Source organism: Canis aureus, chromosome 7 (assembly GCF_053574225.1).
Source record: "Canis aureus isolate CA01 chromosome 7, VMU_Caureus_v.1.0, whole genome shotgun sequence".
NCBI classification, from domain to species: domain Eukaryota; kingdom Metazoa; phylum Chordata; class Mammalia; order Carnivora; family Canidae; genus Canis; species Canis aureus.
This window is the reverse complement of record NC_135617.1, coordinates 51,492,699-51,517,918: the sequence shown is the minus strand read 5'-3', so window position 1 is coordinate 51,517,918 and position 25,220 is coordinate 51,492,699. Positions and strand designations below refer to the sequence as shown.

The 25,220-nt window shown below is 37.6% G+C and overlaps 1 long non-coding RNA gene across 2 annotated transcripts in view; it reads left to right on the top strand.

Annotated features, from left to right (window-relative positions):
- Positions 1-20,086: 20,086 nt before the first annotated feature.
- LOC144317353 (uncharacterized) overlaps positions 20,087-25,220 on the top strand; it is a 47,838-nt gene continuing 42,704 nt past the window's right edge. For both annotated transcript variants that reach the window (XR_013383324.1, XR_013383323.1), the window contains exons 1-2: positions 20,087-20,243; positions 20,351-20,441. This is a non-coding gene — a long non-coding RNA (uncharacterized LOC144317353). The remainder of the gene's footprint in view (positions 20,244-20,350; positions 20,442-25,220) is intronic.

Below are 25,220 nucleotides of genomic sequence, written 5' to 3'. Positions count from 1 at the left end.
CATTTTGCTACATAGTACCTGCTCTGAAGCTGGAAAGAAAAGTGTGGGTGACTAACTGGAAGGGCTGGGCAGGGAGTGGGCATAAAAATGTATGTGCAACCTTGTTTATTAAAAAATATCATCCACCCATATTTATAGTAATTTCTATAGCTTACTAAGTTCACCATTTCTTTTCTAGAGCTCCGTATCTACTTTATAGCAAATAATAATTCTATAAATATTACTGATCTTTTTCTAATTTCTTCCATATTCCTGAAAGATTATTTTTCCAGTCTGCAGGAATCTTTCATTTCCATATTCATTTGGGATTTTTCACCCTCACACTGTCTACTGTACACTGTAAAATTATAATTTTATAAAATAAGAGATCACATTTTCAACTGTTTGGTGACTCCTCATTGTTTAGTTTTGTTTGTTTTTTCTCAAAAAATGATTACAGTCAAGAGGACCACTTTTGAAAATCTCCCTGTGTGGATGTTACTAATATTTCAGACTGAGAAAAAAGATGGGTTATGGGACTATCTTCTCCAAAGATTCTTCTTCATATATTTTAAAACATTTATTACCGTGTGACAATCAGTACCGTGTGGCAATCAGTAGGCCCATAGAAGATGGCAGTATGATAGGAGAGCTGTATGTGGGCTACAATTAAGAAAATTAAGGACTATATGGATATGTGTTTGTAGTTAGTGGGTTTATGGGACACCTCTTGTGCATCATCTGGCATCAACAACCAGATGTGTGGGTATAACCTGGGAGTGCTGGCCTCAGCTGTACTGTGTATCTCTTACTGGCCTGCTCCTCCTCTGTTCTGGCCGTGAAAGTTGTTTTTAGGAACTCACTGAGACATGGCGAAAGATGCACAAACTGGAAGTACAAGAGAAAACCAGGGAGCAATCTTTAACCAACCAGGAATGGAAACCAGGGTATAATATGAATAAGTATACTTTAATTATTTCTTTTAGCCTTGGTCTCCTGCTCCATAAAGTATAGAGAAAATTCCTACCTAATAATAAATACCTTCCAGTGAAGTGAGGTTTGAATGAGATAAAGTATGGATGGACAGGTCTATCAGAGAGTAGATGCTCAATAAATGTTAATTATCCTCTCCTTCCCTACATTTACAAGATTGTGTTAATGAGTGTTATTATTTTGGTTAGTTTTTTCACCATTAGGATTTACAAATAACTTAATGAAAATAATCTTTTAAACATAAAACTCTTGGAAAATTGGAATTGCTAATCAGTAACTGTAGTCAGAAAGTATAGTTGAAAGAAAATCCTATGTATAATTAGAAAAACCTAGATTCTAGTTCTCCTCTCAACTATTGCTGTCTGCATCACTTTGGACAACTTGTGGCAACTCACAAAACAGTGGATGAGGAAATAGTTTTGTTCCAACTCCTAAGCAACTGTTGGCAAGAAGGTGGGAAGCAAGAAGAGAGGAATGTTTAATAGTAACATAGTCAACAGAGAGTTTATTTCTAGCTTTCACTCTGAGTAGGAAGTGATTCTTAACAACTAAAACAGGTTTAACACACACTTAGAGCATACAGAGTGATTTGCAGAAAGGACACCATGACTCTATATTCACAGATGTAGCAACAGAGCTCAGCAATCCACAGCCACATGGGAATTTTGCAGCCAACAATGGGCAAAGCCCTTTATCGTAATCTGCTGAAAAAACTTGTCTTCAAAGAACTTCTGTGAACAAGCTAAGAAGCAAAGCTAACTCCTTGAACTCACTCTTAAGGACCCCAGAGCAAGAAGCAGGTATCTAAATGATGGAGTGGCACAAGCAATTTGAGTCATATAGAGAAACCAGACTGAATGCTAACCAGTCCCTTCAGACCTCTAAGGATTTTAGGAACAAAGAGACAGATCATATGGACAAGTTCTATGTCTAAACATACAGTATTTGTTCTTTGTGACTGACTTATTTTACTTAGCACAAAGTCCTCAAGATTCACCCAAAGTTTAAGCATGTCACAGGATTTCATTATTTTTTAAAGTCACATAATATTCCATCATAAGTATGTACCACGTTTTCTCTATCCATGCATCTTTAAACATTTTTTTAATTCCAGTAGAGTTAACATAGAATGTTGTATTAGTTTCAGGTGTACAATATAGTGATTCAATAATTCTGTACAAGACCAGTGCTCAACACAAGTGCACTCCTTAATCCCCATCACCTGTTTTACTCAACCCCTGTCACCTCCCATCCAGTAACCAGTAGTTTGTTCTCTATAGTTAAGAGTTTGTTTCTTGCTTTCTCTCTCTCTTTTCCCCTTTGCTCATTTGTTTTGTTTCTTAAATCCCATATATGAGTGAAATCGTAGATTTGTCTTTCTCTGAATGACTAATTTCACTTAGCATTATACTTTCTAGCTCCATCCATGTCATTGCAAATATTCATTCATCTTTTGATGGATATTTGGGTTGCTTCCACCTCTTAGCTATTGTGAACAGTGTTGCCATGTGTATGATATCCCTCTAAGATCTTGCTTTGAATTTATACATATATACATATGGATACACACATATATATGTGTAATTATTCAAGTTCTTTCTCCATTTTAAAATCATGTTGTTATTGTTGAGTTGTAGAAATTCTGTATATATATTCTTTTCTGAACATCAACTTATATATGTCATATATATTATTTGCAAACATTTTCTCCCGTTCCATAGATTCCCTTTTCATTCTGTTGATTGTTTCCTTTGATGAATGAAATTTTTTTAAGTTTGGTGTCATCCCGTTTATCTATTTTTGCTTTTGTTTTCTGTGCTTTCGGTGTCATATCCAAGAAATCATTGCCAAGTTTAAGGATTTCCCCCATGTTATCTTTTAGGAGTTTTGTAGTTTTAGGTCTTTCAATTGTTAATCCATTTTTAAAAAAGATTTTATTTATTTATTCATGATAGACAGAGAGATAGAGAGAGGCAGAGAACAGGCAGAGGGAGGAGTAGGCTCCATGCAGGGAGTCTGATGTGGGACTCGATCCTGGGACTCCAGGATCACACCCTGGGCGGAAGGCAGGTGCTTAAACCGCTGAGCCACCCAGGCTGCCCTGTTAATCCATTTTGAGTTAATTTTTGCATCTGTTGTAAAGTAAGGGTTCAACTTTTTTTTTTTTTTTTGCCTGTGGATATCCAGTTTCCTCAAGATCATTTGTTGAAGAAATTACTCTTTTTCCCATTGTGTAGTTTTATTGAAAATTATTATATATATGCATATATATGCAAGGGGTTACTTCCAGGCTTTTTATTCTGTTTCATTGGTCTAACCTGGTGTCTTTACACCAGTACCACATCTTAATGACTCTTGCTTTGTAGTATGCTTTGAATTCAGGAAGTATGATGCTTCTGACTTTGTTCTTTTCAAAATTGTTTTGGCTATTCTGAGTCCCTTAAAATTCCATATGAATTTTAGGCTTTTTTTCCTTTTTCTGCAAAAATATGCCTTTGTGATTTTGATAGAGATTGCACTGACCCTGTAGATCATCTGGAGTAGTATGGATATTTTAACAGTATTAGGTCTTCCAATCTGTGAGCAAAGGATGTCTTTCCTTTTTTTTTTTTTTTTTGGTGGTGGTGGTGGGAGGGATCTTCTTTGATTTTTCCAGCAATGTTTTGTAGTTTTCGGTGTGCAAGTTTTTTACCTCCTTGGTTAATTTTATTTCTAAGTATTTTATTATTTTTGATGATATAGTAAATGAGTTTATTTTCTTAATTTTCTTTTTAGATTGGTCATTGGTAGTGTATAGAAATGCAACTAATTTTTTTTGTGTTGATTTTTTAATTCTATAACTTTGCTAATTTCTTTTATTAGTTGTAATAGTTCCATGTGTGTTTGTACATGTATGTGTAGTATTTAGAATTTTCCATGTATAAGATCATGTCATCCTTGAACAGAGATAATTTTCTTTTCTTTTCTTTTCTTTTTTTAATTTAATTTTATTTATAATCTTATTTTACAGTTTGGGTACCCTTATTGCTTTTAATTTTTTATTTTAGATTTTTGAGCATTAGAATTATGACTCTAGTCTGATATGTGGCACCTGATGAGGAAAACCAGCACTTTTGCTACCATGTATGGCATCTTTATATAAATAAGAGAAGTAAGCTACTTCTTAGAAGTAGCTGCAGGCTACACTAGCAAACATGATGTGGAGAACAGCACAGGATGAATGTCAGTCCCTCAAATCCTCTTGACTAAGTGCTCTTTTGCAATGGACACTTGTTGTTTCACATCCTCTTGGCCTCATCTTTTATTCCAGCCACAGATGTAGTGACCAGTTCTGTGTAGGCATCAACCACTTTCATGCAGTTTCCCCTGAATAATGTCTCACCTAACATCCTAGTCCTCTCACTTCCTATTTGGGGGCTTTTGTGATTCCTTTCACAGGGACACTCATAGGAACCTTCTTGGCACACACACGAGCAAGATTAATGTGGAGATAAGAGTGGGGAAGAAGGGACAAGAAGGGATAGAAGAGAGCAATTAATAATGCTCCATGAATCAATCCTAGACCAATGTGAAGAGGGGTCAGTGAGTAAGTGCACTGCCCCCTCTAGAATCCTCCATGGAATTTTCTGACACACATTTCATAAGACTTGTCAATGAGTCCCATGTGATAGAACAACTGATTGTCTGAGGCCCTTTGGGAAAGGCACCATTATGCATGCGTGTCGAACTGTATGCAGCAGCGCTGACCATAACTTCTGACACCACCCACTTCAGATTCCACCTTAAAGAGACTCATTTGTCTTGGGTGCATTACTTGCCACATAACCACCTCATATTTCTGAGTTCTACATCCTCTTTATAAAAGAGAAGTAACTATACTTTAAAATATATTTAAAGTATAAAGCACTGAGTACATTTAAATTACTAAATATAAATCATTATTTCTGTTTTCAAGTCTCACCTCCATTATCATATAAATGAATTTATAGGCCTTTGTAGAAAATCATTTACATGGATGTCTAGACTCATAATGATAGGCAGTGAGTGTTTGAGCCTGAGCTGCTGACTCTAGAGAGAACTCCTTTCTACTTTATCTTTTAATCTATCTAGACAGCAGGATTGCTAAACTCAATCAGCCTGATCTGGGCTCCATCATGGCCCCACCTTTCCAAAAGTTTATGCCGACTCTGACCCCTTGGTCTGGGTGGTTTGGCCTGCCTGCCTATGTCCCATTTTAAGCTTGATGAATCTTTGAAAATTTTTAGACCCAATAGTGCCAATCAGGTGAAGAGGGCAGCTATGATTTGCCCTCCCCCTATTCAGCCCCCAGAACGACTCAGAGTTTTCTCCTCACTGCACTGTCTTCTCTGTCAATACTCTATAGGTAGTACCATGTGATGCCAAAAAGGATCTATAATTTGTTTATTGCTAAATAGAAATCTTATTTTTGTTCTCAGAGATAGCCTGCCGTTCACAGATGAAAGAAAATACTAAATAAAAACTCTTTTCTTTCCACATTAAAATATAATGAGATTATTGTCATTTATTAAAATGTCTTTGCTCTTCATTTGATCCTAAATGTTTTCATTACTGGAGTCAAGTTAGTATTAGAGAATACTATAGTTATCTGCTTTTTATAACACATGATTACCACATTATTGACTTCACTCTTCCATTTTTGGCACTGTGAAGTGAAGACTGGGTGTTTAGGGACTTAATTCAAGGCACATTTCTGCCATTGGCTGTGTGGCCTTGGATAGTCATTTAATTTCTCTGGGTTCCAGTTTCCACTTTTATAAAATGTGACTATTGGGCTAGACACATTACCTCCTCTAAATTCTGAGTGTCTCATAGAATTGGGGTCAACCAAGCACACACCTGGGCCAAGATGTCAGTATTAGTGCATCTTCATTTCCTATCTTCTCAATTGTCCTTTTCATTGTTGGTTTGTTTATTTTAAAGTCAAACCAGTACTTGGCTCTAAATCTTACTTTGGTGTATTGTCCTCAAGTATCAAAGCCTTCTTTAGTTAAGGCAAACATGCCATGTGTCTTTCCCTGTATATTTCTTTTTTTTTTTTCCCTGTATATTTCTATTCATGGAATACCATTGAACGCAGAGTCTTCCAGCCCATCTTCAATGTTCTGATTTCCTATATAGTACAGACTGTTCCAGACTCAATGATGGTTTAGTGTACTGATTTTTTTTTTTTTTACTTTATTAGGTGTAAAAGTGATATGCATTTAGTAGAAACTGTATTCCCAGTTTTGAACTTCGGCATTTTCCTGAGCTAACGATATGCAGTATGATACTGTCTTGTAATGGCAGGAAATAACAGCTACAGTTCCTAGTCAGTCATGCTATGAATCCAAGATTAAGGTATCAGAAGCTTTAGTTTCTTCTAAGGCCACTGTCCTTGGCTTACACATGATCACCTTCTCACTGTGTTCTCACTTCGTCCTTTCTCTATGTGTGTGGCTCTCTGGTGACTCTTTGTCCAGATTTCCTCTTATAAAGACACGAATCAGATTGGATTAAAGCCCATCCAAATAGCCCCATTTTAACTTACCCATCTCTTTAAATGACCTATCTCCAAATACAGTCACATTCTGAGGGTTAAGGCTTTTATATACAAATTTGGGAGGAATAGAATTCAGTCCATAACATTCTCCATATTTTGGATGAGCTAAATCAGCAGGTCCAAGAATTTTATGAAAATAAGTTTGTGATGGGGCACCTAGGTGGCTCAGCTGGTTAAGCAACTGACTCCTGGTTTCGGCTCAGGTCATAATATCAGGGTTGTGAGATTGAGCCCTGTGTGGGGCTCCACGCTGAGCTTGGGATTCTCTCTCTCCCTCTGCCCTTCTGCCTGCTGGCATGTGCATGCGTGCTCTCTCTCTCTCTAAATAAATAAAATCTTAAAAAAAAAAAAAAGGTTGTGATAAGAAAAGAGCAGTTTATAAAAATATGTATGGGAAAAAGTATATTGAGTTATTTTAACTTTTCTAATCCATTCTGAGTATATAGAGATACAGTATGTGCCTAAAAGAGAAAGACGACCAGATGCAATGCTCATGTGCTAGGTGTTGTCTAGGCTGATTTTAAATTGTCTGTCGTAGTTTCCAATTACGGCTGTGGATTTACCTACTTCTCCCTTCTGTTTTGTTAATTTTCAACTCATGCATTTTGAAGCTCTAATATTAGAAACATTAACATTTAGGAGTAGGTCTTCCTGATGAATTTTATCGTATGAAATACACTTTCCTTGAAGTCTATTTTGATTGATACTAATATGCCCACATTTTCTTACATTTATTGTTTGTATGATATATCTCTTTCCTTCAGTATATTTGCGTCTTTATATTTAAATTGCACCTTTTATAGGGAGTGTATAATTCAGTCTTGCTCTCTAAATTCAGTCTGACAATCTGCCCTTTAACAGGGGTATACAGTCCATTGACCTTTTACATAGTTGTTGAGATGGTTGGATTAGGGTTTATCAATTTGTATTTGTTTTCTGTTTGTCACATGTTCTTTTTTCCTCTGCATCTCCTTTCCCACTTTCTTTTTGTTTAATTGAATTTTTAACATTCCTTATTTTTCCTATTGTTTTAAAAATCATAGTCTATTTTAAATTGATACTGTAGCACTTCATGTAAAATGAAAGAAGTTTTCAACAGTATAATTCCTTTTTCTCCATTCTTTATGTTAACTTGTCATGTATGTTACTTCTATGGACTTTATAAACCCCATACATGACAGTGTTACTACTTTTTCTTTAGACAATTGTCTAAAGAATGTAAGAGAAGAGAAAGATAGCCTTTTTAATATGTCTGCATATTTATTATTTTCCATGTTCTTTATGCCTTCATGCCTTCGTATAAACCTGAGATTCCATGTGGTTTCATTTTTTCTTTCAGTCTGAAAACTTTCTTAGCATTTCTTATAAGTCAGCTGACAGTGAATTCTTCCAGGTTTCATGCACTTGAAAATGTTTTTATTTTACTCTCCTTTCAATAATAATTTTGCTGGATATAGTAGTTTGAGTTGATATTGGTTTCTGGTTTTTTTTTCCCTACACCACTTTAAAGGTTCATTTTCTAGGTTTTTGTCACCACTATTTTTGTTGAGATATCAGTTTGTTTGTATTACAGTTTGCCTGGATATAATATACCTTTTCTCTGGCTTCTGTTGAGATTTTCCCCCTCATCTTTGATTTTTCTGCAATTTGACTATGAAATATCTCAGTGTGTTCTTCTTTGTGTGTGTTTATTCTGTATGAGCTTCACCCAGTTTCTGGGACCTGTAAATAGACTTTCTAAAAACCAAATTTAGGAACATTTAATCCATCCTTCCTTCAAATGTATTTTTCCTGGTTTGTTCTCTTACTCTTTTCATTCTGGTACTCCCATTACATATGTCAGATAATTAGTGTCTTTCTAGAGATTACCAAGGCTCTATTTATTAACAATTTTTTTCTCTTGTTCTTTAGATTGAATGATTTCTTTTGATTTGTCTTCAAGCTCACCAACTTTTTTTTTAATGTGATTTCTGGTCTGCTGTTATGCTTATTTCATGAATATTTTATATCGGGTAATATAACTTCAAGTACAGAACTTCCATCTGGTTATTTTTTATAATATCCATTTTTATGCTGAGATTTCTCATTTGTTTACTATGTTTATCTTTTCTGTTATGGCCTTAAATATAGGACATATAATGGTTACATTCGTGTCTTTGTCTGCCCATCCTAACACTTAGGTCACTTTTAGGTCTATAAACTATGCTTTTATGAGAATGCAACTATGCTCATTCATTTACATGTTGTCTGTGGCTGCTTTCTAACTACAATGATAGAATTGAGAGGTTGTGAAAGAAAACAGATGAGTTGCAAGCCTAAAGCATTTTCTATCTGGCCTTATAAGAAAAAATTTGTCAACCTCTGCTCTAAAGAATGCCTCAGATTTGAGGACATAATACTTTCTTCTATCACATGGCCTTTCTGGGGGTCTTAGGAAGTGGTGAAAGAGCCTAGCAAGGTCCCTCACACTGGCTAGGCTGGAACTGCAAAGCCATCCAGCACTGAGCTACCTCATTTGGCACTTAACTCTGCAGCAGCTTCTCTCTGCTGGGCCTTACAGAGTTTTTCTCTGCATGTGTTCAGCTCTGTCCTCAGCCATGGATCTGTCCTCAGCCATGGAGTCTGCTCCCACACAGACTTTTAGGAGCCCATCTTTATGGCTCCATTCTCTCTGGTACTATGCTCTACAAATTCCTTCAGCAGCCCTGAATTTCACTCTCTGCTTCTTCAGCTCAGGGAAACTTCTGTGCCTGCTAGAATTTCACTTCTTGGCCCCTATAATTTGAAAGGTTTCTGTAGGCAAAAATCCATGGTGAATGTGCTGTTAATTTCATGGGCTTCCCTTCTCTCAAGGACCTCAGTCCTGTGCTGCCTGGTGTCCAGTGTCCAAAAGTAATTGCCTCATTTATTGGGCATTTATAGTTGTTTATGGCAGGAGGGCAAGTCTGATACTGTTTACTCTGAAGGTGATGAAAGGCAGGAAGTTGCTCCTTATTCATTTTTTATCCTTAAATTTAATCATATATAATTATGACTAAAGTAGCCAAGAATTTCTGAATTACAATAAGGGAAAGCATAGTCTTAGATGAAAAGGAGTAAGAAATTAAATCTACCTAACATCTATTTTTCTCTTTTGCTAATTGGGCTATCCCTCTGTCCTTTTACTTTATAATTGGAGGCATCTTCTATTTACATACTTTGCTTTTATTTGGGGAAAAGGAATAAAGATTTTATGAATACAATGTTGTTCTATAGTCATAGGAAATGTTCATACCTATTACAACATTATGTGTGTTTTTTTAAATTTTATTTTATTTTTAAATTGAAAGTTAGTTGACATACATTATATTAGTTTTGGGAGTACAACACATTGATTAGACAATTACATATATTACATAATGGTCATCACAATAAGTGTAGTTAATATCCATAACCCTACAAAGTTATTACAATATTATTGACTATATTCCCTGTGTTCTACTTTTGACCCATTATGTATTTTATCCTTTAAAACAACCCTAATAGAAAATAATCCAAAGCTAATAGCACTATTTTCCTATGCTAAAACGATATTTGTAGAATTGGAAGAAAATGATTTCCAACCGTCTGTAGATATCATGTATATTTAGCTATTTTATTGCTGCATCACCTTGTCAGATTGTGCTGAGTGGAGTGTTTCTGGTAATGTCCCTAAATTTCAACTTCAGAGAATTGGAAGCAAGCTATTTTCTAGAAGGTAATGCATTATGCTGATTGGGCAAAGTGCCAACATGTATGGCTTAATTTCTGTGCCATAAGCAGCTCTAAGCAGATTAATTTGGACTGCTTTCTCAAAATTTCAGTTATTTTACATTTTATCTCAATTTTAGAATTTATGTTATTGCACCAAGAAATCTTGGTGATTTTAAGTCACTAGGCACCTCATAGATGTTAAATTGATAAGTATCAATGTGAATTTTTAGAAGTGCCCATAGGCACAGCTCAGAGGAGGTAACTGAAATTTTGAGATGTGTGTAAATCATGCTATAAGAGGAACTATCAAAGAAGTGAGGGATGATGATGAAAGTGTTAAGTATTCATTTTTCAGCATATAGACTGTTTTAAGTGCAGAAAAGACTATGCAGAGGCTTGTTTAAGCTTTTGAAGTTAATAATATATTTATTAGAGTTACAGATTCAAAATTTTTAAGGCTTAAGGTTCAGCTTATAAATCTTGTTTTACTTATAAACCAAGCACAATTTTGCAATCACTTGTAAGAGTCTTTGACTAATATTTTGTTCTATTTATGAATTTGTTAATTAAGCATCTTTGAACATTTTACACTGCATTTATATAATTTACTCTGTTCTATAGCTTTAAAAATTATTTGGCCTACAAACCTTTCCAAGTGCTTAAATAATTCCTGTAAATCTGACACATTAAACTTATAATAAATTTAAAATTCTCTCTTTTTTTTTAAAGTAAAAATCCTGAAAAACAAAACTTGATTAAAATTAAGAACTTGTGTTCATCTGAAGACACCATGAAGAGAGTCAAAGGTAGGCCACATGAAGACTTGACACTTGCAGTATGTGTATTAAAAAGGACCCATCTTAGAATATATAAGGAATTACTAGAAATCAAGGAGAGAGACTTTCCTTAATACTTCCTGACCTTTAAGTGAGGAAGGCTTGGAGAGGATGTATCTGAAATGAATGGCTGCTGAGGTAGCTCTTGAATGATGGTGGCAGGAGGCTGGGGAGCTGAGTGTTGGATAATCCCTAGGGGCTCCAGGGCTGGTGGGGGCAGGGTGATGGCAGGGTAGATGCCTATGGAGGGGGTAAGGGTAGGGACCTCTGGGAGAAACACTGAGCAACAGCCTCCTCCTCTGCTTACCTCCTCCAGGCTCAAGTCTGGGAGACCTACTCCAGGAGGCGCTGTTCCCAGAGTCTGTGCAGAAGCTCTGTCCTCTTACTCGGAGCACTTGGGAAGGCTGCATCTGGCCTGTCTTCCTTTCCTGGTCTGAGGTGGGGGTCCTCAGAATCCCCTTCCACATCCTCATGCTCTGAGAAGATGCCACAGGCCCACCTCTGCACCTGGTTCTCAGGTTATCTGTGAGAAAGAACTACTCAGCAGGAGAGTAAATTTAAAGTACTGTTCCAGTATTTCTTCCCACAGTAGAAGATTTTAACCAAAAATTAGAAGTCTATATTGACTACTCAAGTACACATTTAAATCCTAATTAAAAAGGTTGATACTCTGATAGACATATTTCTCCTAAATATTCCTAATATGGAAAACACTAAATTTGCACACACACTCTAGTCTCAATAGAGCAACATATGGCTTTGGTTATCTTAAATATGTTTATACTTGATTCTGAATCTTCCTGGAGCCGAAAGATCCTTCTTCACGATGGAAACAATTTCATTTTCCCATACACTTTGGGAGCTACTGTCAGCTTGCCTGACACTGCTTACTGCCTGGAAATCTCAGCCAGGAGGCTTACCATATATTCTTTTTGGCAACAATGATGGGACACACTGAGTCTGATTTTGGAACTTTGTCATCAACTCTGTGATTTCCAAGGCCAAGAGGCACTTAGTCCTCAAACTTCTAATTCTTTATGCAGTGAACTCCACCATCCCTCTTTTCTTGACTCTTAAGATTTGTGAACAAAGTCTTTTACATACAACTTAGTTACACTTCATATTTTATGGAACCTCATAGAACTATTGTGCATACTGGAATAATATCCAATTGAATTTTTTGAAATCTCTCCTAGTTTTGTAGACTGATTGGTCATAACTTCTGAAATCATACTCCTAATAAATTTGTTGGGGATTCCTCCATTATGCTGCACTAGATGATTTGCAAGAGCCCTTGTAACCACAGACTTAACAATTCTGTGATTTTTCACACAACAATTTTATTTATTTGAACCAGGCATCCACAGGTGCCTCATTTTGTCTGTGTCACAGGTGTTTTTCAAGCAATCTGGCCATTCAGTTATGACTCATTTTAGTTTACAGTCCTGGGTTATTGTGTTCACAATGTTCCTCTATACCTCCCTCAACTACCATCCATCCTCCTGTCTCTCTTCTCTCCATAATACACAATAAATCAGTGCCTACTTCAAGTTGGATGTGGTTCCAAAAATAAAAAGTTAAGCAAGATAGAGGTGCACCTGGCTGGCCCAGTCAGTGGAGCATCCGACTCTTGATCTTGGAGTCAGGAGTTTGAGCCCCATGTTGGGTATAGTGATTACTTTTTTTTTTTTTAATGATTATTTTTTTATTTTTTTATTTTTTTTATTTTTTTTTTAAATTTTTATTTATTTATGATAGTCACACAGAGAGAGAGAGAGAGAGAGAGGCAGAGACATAGGCAGAGGGAGAAGCAGGCTCCATGCACCGGGAGCCCGATGTGGGATTCGATCCTGGGTCTCCAGGATCGCGCCCTGGGCCAAAGGCAGGCGCCAAACCGCTGCGCCACCCAGGGATCCCTGATTATTTTTTTAAAAAGTTAAAAAGGAAAGTGACACAGAGACAAATAGATATTAAATGAATATATACTAATAACGTTTTAAAACTTAAAAATTGAGATATAACTTTCATATAGTAAAATGCACAAATCGTAAATATAAGCTCAATGAATTACCAATAACTTAGGAGTTTTATAAGTGCCAGGAAGTTTATTCAAGGATAACTGAAATTTTACCAATGAGCACAGTATTCCAAATAAGACAAATGGACTTTGTCTTAAATTGTCAGTTTGAAGGCCACTACTCAGATATCTGTGAGTTGTTGGTTTGGAGCGGGATCAATAAACTATGGCCTGTGGGACAGCATAGACTATTTCTGTATGTCCTAGGAGCTAAGAATGGTTTTCAAATATTTACACGATTTAAGATAAAATAGAAGGAGAAGAAGGAACAGACATTATATGTGAATAGTAAAGCTTAAAATATTTATTAACTGGATCCTTACAGAAAAAGTTTTCTGACCCTGCAGCTACAGAGGAAAGAAAGTTAACTAGAAGCCAAGGACAATGATTCTTTTTCTTTGCTCTCTAGCCTCGTAAGCCATATGTGTCAACAGGTTCTCTTTCACTGGCACTAATATGTTGCTCAATCAGAAAAGGGTTTAAATTTTTACTAGCTTATGTCAGCCCCACCTAGTGATATTAAATGCAAGGAAGAATTTGCTAAAACATCGTGCCAGACCACTAAGTTAGGACACTCAGAGGTAGTTCATCTCAATCTTGATAAGAACTGGATTTTTCAGAAATATAGGAATAGTTATGGCTATGTTTAGCTATTTTCAAGGTTATGGGTGTACTTTGAAGACCTTGCAATAGATATTCCATAAATATTGTCATTATCTGGGACCTCAGTACCTTAGGGGTGGAGACCAAGCAGGGAGATGCATGGGGCTCTGACTTAGCAATTTCCAGCCATATATCCTATTCCTCTTCTCTCTTCAAATAATCCATATACTTTTTCCTCAAGTCTATTCCAGCTTGCAGTGTGCTTTCAGCAGTCAGTAGCCTACTCTCCAGAAGGACATTTTGACTCAAATCATGCCAGCCTGGCCAGCATTTGGTTACTGGATGGGGGCCACATGGGAGTTTCTAGGTAGTGTTGCTGTTTATAATTGTTGTTGTAGTTTGGATTGGTCTATGTTGTTGGATAGACTATGGTTATTGGCATAGAGAGGAGGCTTGAAACAACTAGGATAATGTTTGAGCCCTAATAAAATGGGTGGGCCTTGGGAAAGTTTGTACTGGAAAGGGAAATAGAGAACAAGCCAAGAAATTTGCAAAAGCCAAGAACAAAGATGATTGGAGTTAGAGACAGATTGCATTAGTTGGGCTCTAGGCTTAGTTGGGGCACAGTGCATACCAGGCTAGAGGTAGGAACATGAGGTACAGATCCTACCTATTTGCAGGGTCTCTAATCCTTGGGTTGGCTGCTGGAACTGAACTTGTCAGTTGGAGGGTGAATGGCAATTGTGAGTGTGATTGGATTGGCAAGACCCAGGATTAACAAGACTAAATTATTATTGGTATTATTATTACAAAAATTATTGATGACATTTGTCATTTTATTGAGCAATTGCTATGTGCCAGACAACTTATAAATAATATCCCTACTCCTTAGTACAGCTCTATTGAAGCAGGTACTATTTTTTTTTAAAGATTTTATTTATTTATCCAATAGAGAGAGAGAACAAGAGCATGAGTTGGAGGGAGGGGCAGAGGGAGGAGAAGCAGACTCTCTGCTGAGCAAAGAGTGGGACCAGGACCCGGGGCTGGATCACAGGATCCTGGAATCACAACCTGAACTGAAGGCAGATACTTAACCAACTGATCCACCCAGATACCCCTGAAGCAAACACTATTGTCCCTATTTTCCAGAGCAGACGACTAGATCAATGAAGTGATTAATCTGGGTTGGTAAGTGGCAGAGTTGGGCTTTGGATCCAAGTCTCTTTGAGCCCAAAATTTAAAAACTACTTAATTTTATACCTAATGGTCCTTCCATAAGGGGCATTTAACAAATGCTATAACCATAAGGCAGTTACTTATCCTACATCCTGGGATATAATCCTGCATAGAATTGGGTCTATCTAGGGACTTTGAATGCAAAGTAAATCTAACCTCACAATCCTCTGATATGTTAGTATAATATACTTAGCTGGTTTTAACCAAACATCATCTTCAGGGTGTCATGCACTGTGCCAGCTGCTGAGTGTATGATCAAATGAAATGAGCATGGTCACAGCCCTCATTGGGCTTCCAGTGCAATGTGTTAGATAGACATTGAACAAGGAAATAAGATAATAAGTATGTAATCATAAATTGTGCAAATGTCTATCAAGGAAAGGAATGGGGTGATGTGAGAGAGAGTAATAAAAGGACTTTAGATTAGGCAACCAGGGAAGGCCTCTCAGGGGAGGTAACATTTATGTTGGAACCTGAAAGATGAGCTAGAACCAGCTAGAGCAATGATGTTCCACCGGGAGTGATATTGTCCCTGGGGGCCATTTGGCAATGTGCAGATATTTTGTTTGTCACAAGTGAGCATGTAGCAGGGTGGTGGTGGTGGTGGTTGGAGGCAGGTAAGGGGCTGGTGGTGTTGATGGTGTCTATTGAGTAGAGGCCAGAGATGCTGCTAAACCTTCTACATTGCAAAGGACAGCCTCCCACAGCAAAAAAGCTTTAGGTCCCCAGTGGCAGCAGTGCCACAAATGAGAAATGGCATTTGAGATTATCAGAATTTGGAAGGGCTCCCTGACCCCATCGGGGTAGTACTTTATGTGGTCCAGAAACAGGAAGAACAGTAGCTACCCAGAGACCAGTCAGTGAGGTGGTGTCAAGAAGGACCCTGTCATGCTATGAAGGCAGAGAGTCCATCATAATAAGGATCTAGGTTTTATTACAAATGCGCAAGAAGTTTGCTCATTGTTCATTTCTAAAGTAGTGATCAAGTTCCCATTTCCCAGGAACTTCCAGATTAACGCCAAATAAGGAGGATGTCTTAGATGAAGTTTTGTAATATTGCTTTCCTTACTGCTTTTAGAGTCTGGTAGAAAAGTACCGAGTACAATTTTAAGCATAAATTAAGCAAGTGCAATCCTGGCTACTGACTTTCTTACATCATTAGATTTTTCTTGTAAAAGCTGCACTTGCCACTTTGACCTCTTCCACATGTGTCCATGTTTCTCACTGGGGCTGGCGGCTATGTACTCTCTAGACAGGCTCTGACTCAGTCATTTCTTTGGGTTTTGTTTTGTTTTCAGTTTTTATTTAAATTCAAGTTAGTTAACATATAGTGTAATATTGGTTCCAGGAGTAGAATTAGTGATTCATCTGACTCAGTCATTTCAAATGGCTTCTATGTCACCATTCTGAGAATAATGCAGCACTATAGAGACTTCTGTCCATTTTTCTAGATTATGTAGGAGCAAAAAGGTTAAAAAAAATCTTGCCACCATTGTCAGTGGGTGACACTGAGCAAGCTTCTGACATCAATTTTCTTGTCTATAACACTGGTATTTCCTTCATAGAAGTTTCTGGACTATTTCGGTACCGTTGTCTCTCTTCCTCTGTCCCCTCTATGTCAGATTATTCTCTTTAAAACTGAAAGTGAGGGTTACTTGGGATTTTTCCCTATTGCGTATTTTCTATGTTCTTCATATACTTAATTGCTTGTGATTTAGATGTAGGAAATGAAACTAGTTATTGATTAGTCAAACGAAATTGCAAATTCTACACAACACTCACGAGGGTGCATCAGAATATGAAATGCTGCTCTAAGAACTTAAGTACAATTTTTAGTTCTTGGCTTACATATTAGAATTATTTATTCATTTATAGATTTTATTTATTTATTTATTTGAGAGAGAGATAGCAACGGAGATAGTGGGAGAGAGCACCAGTGAGGAGGGGAGGGAGAAGTCGTCTTCCCACTGGGCACAGAGCTGGATGCAGGGTTCAATCCTAGGAGGCTGGGATCATGGCTTGAACCAAAGGCAGACGCTGAACTGACTGAGCCACCCAGGTACTCCCATATTAGAATTATTTAAATACTGTTTTAAAAAACTGCTGATTTCATTCTGGAGTAAGACCTGTTACTCTCTAGCCTGTAGCTCTGTCCTTTCTCCTGCATTTGACACATGGGCCAGTTTCCATCTTCTTCTCTCATACAGATATTTATCTCTTAACCTTGACTGTTGGAATTAGAGCAAATGTTTTCAGACACTGTAAATATGTCAAAGTAAACATAGTGTTGACAATGTAAGGGCAGTGCCCAGACCTAATACTGACCATTTAACAGGTCCTACCCTCCTTTCTTTTTTTTGACAAATATGACTGAAAGCAAAATATGGTTCATGGCCTCTACTGTGTCCAAAAACAAAAAACAAAAAACAACGAAAGGAGATAGGCAGTTACCAAATAAACTGTTTCCTATGGGAAACAAAAGCACTAACACTTAAAAGGAAAGCGAAAAGAAAATGCTTACTCACACTAGGAGGAAGCTTCTGGTTGCTATGTCAGGAAGGAAAGGAAAGATTGAGACCTAGTGGGGGGGGGGGGATGTGGAAGAGTGGGATAGGGACAGGAAAGGGACAAGATGGAGTCTCTTCTCTTCTTGGAGGCTGGGGACATTAAGTTATGGTGAAGGCATGGAATGGTACATTGCTTGTTCCTTTGTGGGCTTAGGAACATTGGCATTCGTTCACTCGTTTCTCAATGTTCATTGAGTACTCACCACTGGCCAGATATTGTTCTAGGTGCTTGGGATACATCAGGGAACAAAACAAAGATGTCCTTCTGGAGTTTATGTTTTAGCAAGGAGAGGAGACATACCATACACATACAGTAAATAGGTATCTAGGAAGTCAGAAAGTGTTAAGTGTTGTGGGAAAAAAGAAAAATTAAAAAAAAAGAAAAAAAAAAAAGAAAAATTAGGACAGGGGATCCAGAGAGTGAGGTTAAATGCACGGTGAGGACATGATATGGCCTGGATAGAGTAGCCAGGGTAGTCAGGTCCTCCTGAAAAAGAATGATTTGAACAAGGACTTGAAGGAAGTTAGAGGTTCAGCCAAGTGGCTATCTGAGGAAGAGCATTGCAGGCAGAGGAACAGCCAGTGCAAAGGCCCTGTGCTGGAGGGGAGTTGGAGTGGTCAAGGAACAGCAAGGATGTCAGTAGGATGAGAGTGGCATTTAAAAGGGGCAGGAGAGGAGGCAAGTCTAAGACTTGCACAAGGCTCTGTGGACTCCCTCTCGGTCTCCTCTATCTCACCTCCTCCTCCAACCCCAACTTCGAAAACCCTTCTATGATTCCCTCTTGAATTCAGAGGGAGAATTCTTGTCACAGAACATACTTATAATATCAGCCCAGACTCTAAATAGTTTCTTCCTCTTGTTCTACTGTGGACTCTCCTTCAGCAGCCCTCCAAGCAGGTGGATTATTTCATAGCCCTCATGATACTCGGCCTGTGGGTGGCTCAGCTATTCTGATGGGCAAACAGTTTTCCATCCTTTAAAGTACAATTTACAATCTTTCAGGTTGGTAGTGAAGATAAAATGTGGTAATGTCTCTGCAAATGTTTTCTGAACTACATGAGGGTGAGCCCTGTTACTTTGAGTGGCTTACATGGCCAATGGCCCACTATTCTGTTCTCCTCCCCAAGCCTGCTTACTATGAACACCTGAGATTCTCTACCCCGAGGGCTTTGTTCTGGTCCTGGGAATATTGTGGTGAGCCACAGCAAGTGGTCCTGCAGCATTGTGGTGAGCCAGAGTGCCAGAGAGTTAATGCCTCCTGGAGCAGCTCTGAAGCAATGGTGGACAGAGATTGGTAGATAAATACCCCAGCTTCCTAGCCCTGGGTTGGGACAACTCTGAGGTAATCTCTGCTCTGTCTGCTAGGATTTCCCAGCCAGGATTGTGCTCCAACTGTGCCCGTGACAGATGAGTTGATAATAGATCCTTTATTAGTTTCCTTCCTTTTCTTGTTTTATTTCCTTACTCTCTGCCTGATGTTTCCTGGGATTACTTCCCAAACAAACGGCAGAACTAGAACTTGGTTTCAGCTTGTCTGGTTTCAAAGCCTTTGTCTTCAATCACTAAATTATAGTGCCTCTGATATGGCTTCAAAAAATTGTGTCAGATAATAGCCTGGATGAGGGTTATGCTGTATGTGTGATTGGATTTACCTGCTTCATGAATTTGAGTACAACTGGTCACATTCTTTTAGATTTTCATATTGCGTGTAACAGTGCTCAAGAACCTCAGTTGCCAGATTAACGAGAAGTCTCATAGTCCCCCTTTCAGGTTCCTTTCTATGAATTGTTGAAATAACTGCCCCCCTCGTCTTTCCCCACCCCCTCCAACACCACGGTATTTCTAATGTCTAAACAGGACCTTTGTCTAACTTTTAAGTGATAAGTCAGCTGTTGCCATCCTCCTCACCCCCATCCCCACCAGGCACAGCCTGTTGTAGAGAAAACAATCCTCACCAATCTGCAGATGAATGACAGTCCCCTCTGAAATGATACCTCCTGCTCAACTCCTGGGGGTGGGTGGGATTCCCATCCCTCCATTCTGGGCCTTGATGCAGATGCATCAGAAGCTGGTGCTCAGCTCTTGTTTCTTGGATCACAAGCACCATGTCCTACTCTCTGGCCAGCAGGCCTTCCAGCTTCAGCAGGATCCATGTTTAATGCATTCCTTCTCCATTCACTCAGGAGCCTGTGACCTGAGCTTCCTTCATTCACTGAGACCTCTGAGACCCTGGAGTTAATTTCAGAGCTATCCTGGTCCACCTCCATAGATAGCTCCTATCTTCACACATTGAAAATTGCACAATTGCAAATTGGCTTTGATTAAACCAGTTTCATGCCTCCCAGAAGACCCTGGACTCACTCAAATTGATCCACTGTGTCCCCAGTGTTGAATTTTATGTAACAAGGATCTCAGACTTGACTGAGACACAAAAGCTTGAGTTCTATCCTAATCCCAGGACAATGCCTGCTTTCTTGCTCTGTGTTTGTTTGCCTAAAAAGGCCACTCATGTGACTAACCCAGGGCAAAAGAAGGCTCACCTCTCCGGGACAAATTATTTGAAAACTATTCATCCATGCACACCCATTTTTAAAATCCTGGACAAAACTTTTTTGGCCAGCTTCTGTTTTAAGGAGAAGTATGCTTCTTTTTTTCTTTTGATTCCAAAAGAAAAAAGGATAGTTGAAGGAAGTTTTTTTCCTCTTTTTGTGCCTGGAAGAGTACTTACTTGTAGCTTTCTTGTAGGGGAGCTGGTGCCAGAAAGAAGTTGAAAATGTCACTCTCTCTGCCTTGTGGAATTGGGACAAGTATTGTTCTGGGAAGAAGTGAGAAAAAGGTAAGGAAAGTGACACGGAGTCCATCGGAAAAGCTCAAACTCCCCTGTGAGGAGAATTGGCTGAGGAGCTACAGCCATGGTGGCTGCCTACTGTTTACATCCTAACCTTCTGTGGCTTGAACCCCACAGTTTGGCACAGGATTCATTATTAGAAGGCATACTTCTCTATTTGTTTAACGTATATAACTCTTCTTCCTGCAGGTGGATTGAAAGCTCTTCAGAGCCTAGCACAATGTGAACACAGCAGGCTTTTGCTCATGTCTAAGAATTATGATGTTTTATTTTCAGGTAAGCCTATCTACTGGTCTCATTCTCTCACAAAGTAGCAGGAGGAGAGAAAGTCCAGTGTGGGGTAGCAACACATTTGTAATATTACTATGAATACAATATTATTTTCTTAAAAACTTTTTGAGAAGGACAATCACACTTGTTTTCCTGAAGAGGTGTTTTCTTCACCCTGTGTTTCTTTGGCACACTTGTTTCTTTTTCTTATTAGTTTGACAATGTTATTTGTAAATAGTCATTCAAGAAGCCATATTTTAGGTATTCTTGGACAGCATCTCAAAACCCACTTTTTCCAGCACGTGTAATGTGTACCACCCTGGTGCAGAGACTGCTGGTTGGCAGACCCTATGGCTGTCTGCAAGTCCAGTCTCTTTTGCAGCTATGGGCAGCCACATGGCTTGGGTTTTTTTTTTTTTTAAGATTTTATTTATTTATTCATGAGATATACACAGAGAGAGGCAAAGACATAAGCAGAGGGAGAAGCAGGCTCCCTGCAGGGAGTCCAATGTGGGACTCGATCCCAGGACCCTAGGATCATGACCTGAGCCAAGGCAGATGTCTGTTCATTCACTGAGCCTCCACATGGCTTGGTTTTATCCTACAAGCTATAAGCAGAAGTCTTCTAGGGGAGGCTGGTGAAATAGTTTCCGGTTTTCTAGATAGAAAGGCTGTGTGGGTAGCACAGTCTAATGAATAACTGACCCTTGGTTTTGGCTCAGGTCATGATTTCATGGGTTCTGAGCTCACTGGGGAATCTGTGGTGATTCTTTCCTTCTGTCCCTCCCCCTACTCTCCCTCTCTCTTTCAAGTAAATAAATCTTTAAAAAATGATTGCAGATTTTGTTGTAAGGGCCCTTCCACCTTGTCCTTTCTGTCTCAGCACAGGTAAGGTTCCTTTGGCACATGTGTGAGGAGCTGTTCTCTACAAGTTGCAGCTTCTGGAAGTGATAACTACTTATTGTAGACATAGGATTTCTTGATATCCCATGGCCTCCCTGTCTGTGCCTCTGTGGTCCTAAGATTATTAGAATGTGAGTGATTGGAGCTTTAGAAATGAGCAATCTTCTGAGGTTCTTTTGGTTTTTTGGATGATTTTTAAATTATATTTTCCCATAAGAGGCATGGATTTTATTAATTTTTTAAACAGTACTTTAGCCAACAAAGTAACACATGCTTATAAAAATATTTAAACTGTCCCAAAGGTATTAAGTAAGAGTTTTCTCTTCTCTCCCTAGAGAAGTTAACATTTCTTATGTGTTCTTTCAATTATGTGTACATATATTTATTTACAAAAAAAAATCATAGTACATGATATTCTGCATCTTGCCTTTTTTTCTTTTAAGATGTTATTTATTTATTCATGAGAGACACACAGAGAGAGAGGCAGAGACATAGGCAGATGGAGAAGCAGGTCCCCTATGGGGAGCCCGATTCAGAACTCCATCCCAGGACCCCAGGATCACAAACTGAGCCAAAGGCAGATGCTCAACCACTAGGCCACCCAGGCATCCCTGCATCTTGCCTTTTAAACCTATCTTTTTCAAAATATGTGCATATGCCATTTTCTTAATAGGCTCATGGTATAAATCATTACATGGATAAGTCATGAACATTAGAGAAAGTCCAATTAAAACTACAGCAAGATACCACTATACGCTTATTAGAATGACTCAGCTAAAAAATCCTGACAATACCAAGTGCTAACAAGGGTGCAGAGCAACTGAAACTCTCATAAACTGTTGGTGAGAATGCAAAGTGTTATTGCCAGTTTGGAAAATGGTTGCCAGTCTCTTATAAAGGTAAACGTACACTTCATATGCAACAACTCCATGCCCAGACATTTACTCAAATGAAATGAAAATGTATGTTCTCATAAAAATCTCTACACACACATATATAGTGGCTTTATTCAGTTGTCCCAAACTTGAAACAATGAAAAATTATTCAGCTGGAAAAACCAGCTGTGGCACATCCATACAGGGGAGCAGGCCTAGGATCAGGATGAAGCAAATGATGTACTTGCCTCAGGCACAAAATTTAGGAGCACCAAAATACTCAGTGATCAAGATAAATAATATTAATGCAATATTTAAAAAACAAAACTGATGTAAAAACTACACAATGAACAAAATACAAAAATTTAAAACAGAACCTGATCCTGCACATAGACAACCCTAAGAGTTAAGCAAGCTGAGAGTGAAAGTGCAAGGAGGTAAAAAATGATCCAATTAGCATTTTCTTTCTTTAGAAGAAAAGGCAAGATGCAGAATATCATGTACTATGATTTTTTTTTTGTAAATAAATTAGCATTTTCTTTCATTTTCTTTTCTTTCTTTGAACAGTTATGACAATTGTTCCCAAACGAAGCAAGTTCTTTGTATTGTTATAACTTTAATCCATAGTACTACAGGATAAATGGGAAATTTTTATTTTGTTACAAATACATGCATGTGTGATTTTAAAAATAGTAAGAGCTCTGATGTAAGGTATACAGATTTTATTTAATAAATCTTTATTTAAAAAGTAAGAAAACCAGCTTTTTTCATATAAATAAGTAATATTTATTTCTGAAATACATTAATAATATGTTTTACTTTTCAGGAATAGAACTTGATCAATTTCAAGCCAGGAAAAAAATTTTACCAAGAAAATCACGAACTCAGGATGCTTTTACACTTTATTCACTTAAAACAATGATAAATAGTTCACTGTGTTTCATGTCTTTATAGCAATCCGATTTTTTTAAACTACTTTTTTGTTTTACCTACCTGTCTGAAAAGCTGGTGTGTAATTTTCTGCTATTTGTAATTGGTTTACATTTTTGACACAAACTTTATGTACATATATTTGATTGTTAAATATAATTTACATGAATTGAGCTAATTCTACTTGACTATAATATTTACTGGAGCCTCATGGATTAAAAAGAAATATTTTGCAAATTCATATTAAAAATTCATTTTTCAGAAATATAACCTCTAAAAAGCCATATTTGATGATAGATATGATGTTCTGGAAAAGGAGAAAGAATGCATGTAGAAATGAATCAGAATTATGTGGGATAGTTACAGGTTTGGTTGGAAAACACAGTGCTTCGACCACCAAAAATAATCAAGTCCCCAATATTGATATTAGAATAGATATTAGAATAGAACCAGCAAATTCTGGGTTACCTAAAGAATCATTTTCGAATTGTGAATAAAAAAGTGAAGAAAAGGAAATGTACATTTCAGAAACTACTAAACAAAAGTATAAGCAAGAGAGCAAGAAAATGCCTTTTTTAAAAAATTTTATTTATTTATTCATGAGAGACACAGAGTGAGAGAGGCAGAAACCCAGGCAGAGGGAGAAGCAGGTTCCACACAGGGAGCCCGATGTGGGACTCGATCCCAGGACTCCAGGATCTCGCCCTGGGCCAAAGGCAGGTGCTAAACTGCTGAGCCACCCAGGGATCCCCAAGAAAATGCCATTTGTAATAAATTTTCATATTGGTCCATTGTGGCTACCAATTTTCAGTAAAAAAAAGTGATTTTAATAGACTTAACCCAAGATAAGATCCATATTATAGTGAATCTATTTCACATACTGGCTGAAGATTTCAAGAGACTATTTTTAAAAAAATGTTCTAAAGGCAAATTAATTAATTGTGACTGGCTCATTTATTCTAAAAAGTCTCTGCCTTTATTGTTTCTTTCATGCATGCTTTTTATCAGTGATACTACAAAATCTTATTTGCAACTCAAAAACAGGTTTCAGAGACTGGAAGATTTAAGCATTTTTTGCCATAAAAATGTGACATTTTATCATAATGCTTTTCTTTTTTTTTTTTTTTTTTTTTTTTTAATTTTTTTAAAATTTATTTATGATAGTCACAGAGAGAGAAAGAGGGAGAGGCAGAGACGCAGGCAGAGGGAGAAGCAGGCTCCATGCACCGAGAGCCCGATGTGGGATTCGATCCCGGGTCTCCAGGATCGCGCCCTGGGCCAAAGGCAGGCGCCAAACCGCTGCGCCACCCAGGGATCCCTCATAATGCTTTTCTAAACTACAAGTATTTTTTTTAATTATTCAGACTAATAGATAATGCTTTGCAAAAGGAAATAAAATTAGAGAAACAAAAATTGTGGGATATTTTGCAAGTGATTTTAGATGCTATGTTCAGTGCAGAAATAATTTACTTCTTAGAGAATGACAAGAAATTATTGGAAGTCTAGATGCTGGAATGTTTCTAAATTTAGTTGAACTTATAGATCATTACTGTCAATAGAACTAATCACATGGCTGATCATATACATGAATCCATTATTTTTTTGTCTAATAAAATTCAAGGTAAAATAGTGATGTTACTAGTAAATCATATAGTAAATCTGAAAAATTATTGAGAATAAAAGAAGCAAAATAATTTTGACTATACCTTATATAGATCATTGTGAACAGGTGTGTCAGATTATTAGGTATATTCACATTATGAATAATGGTATCAATAAAAGAAAGTTC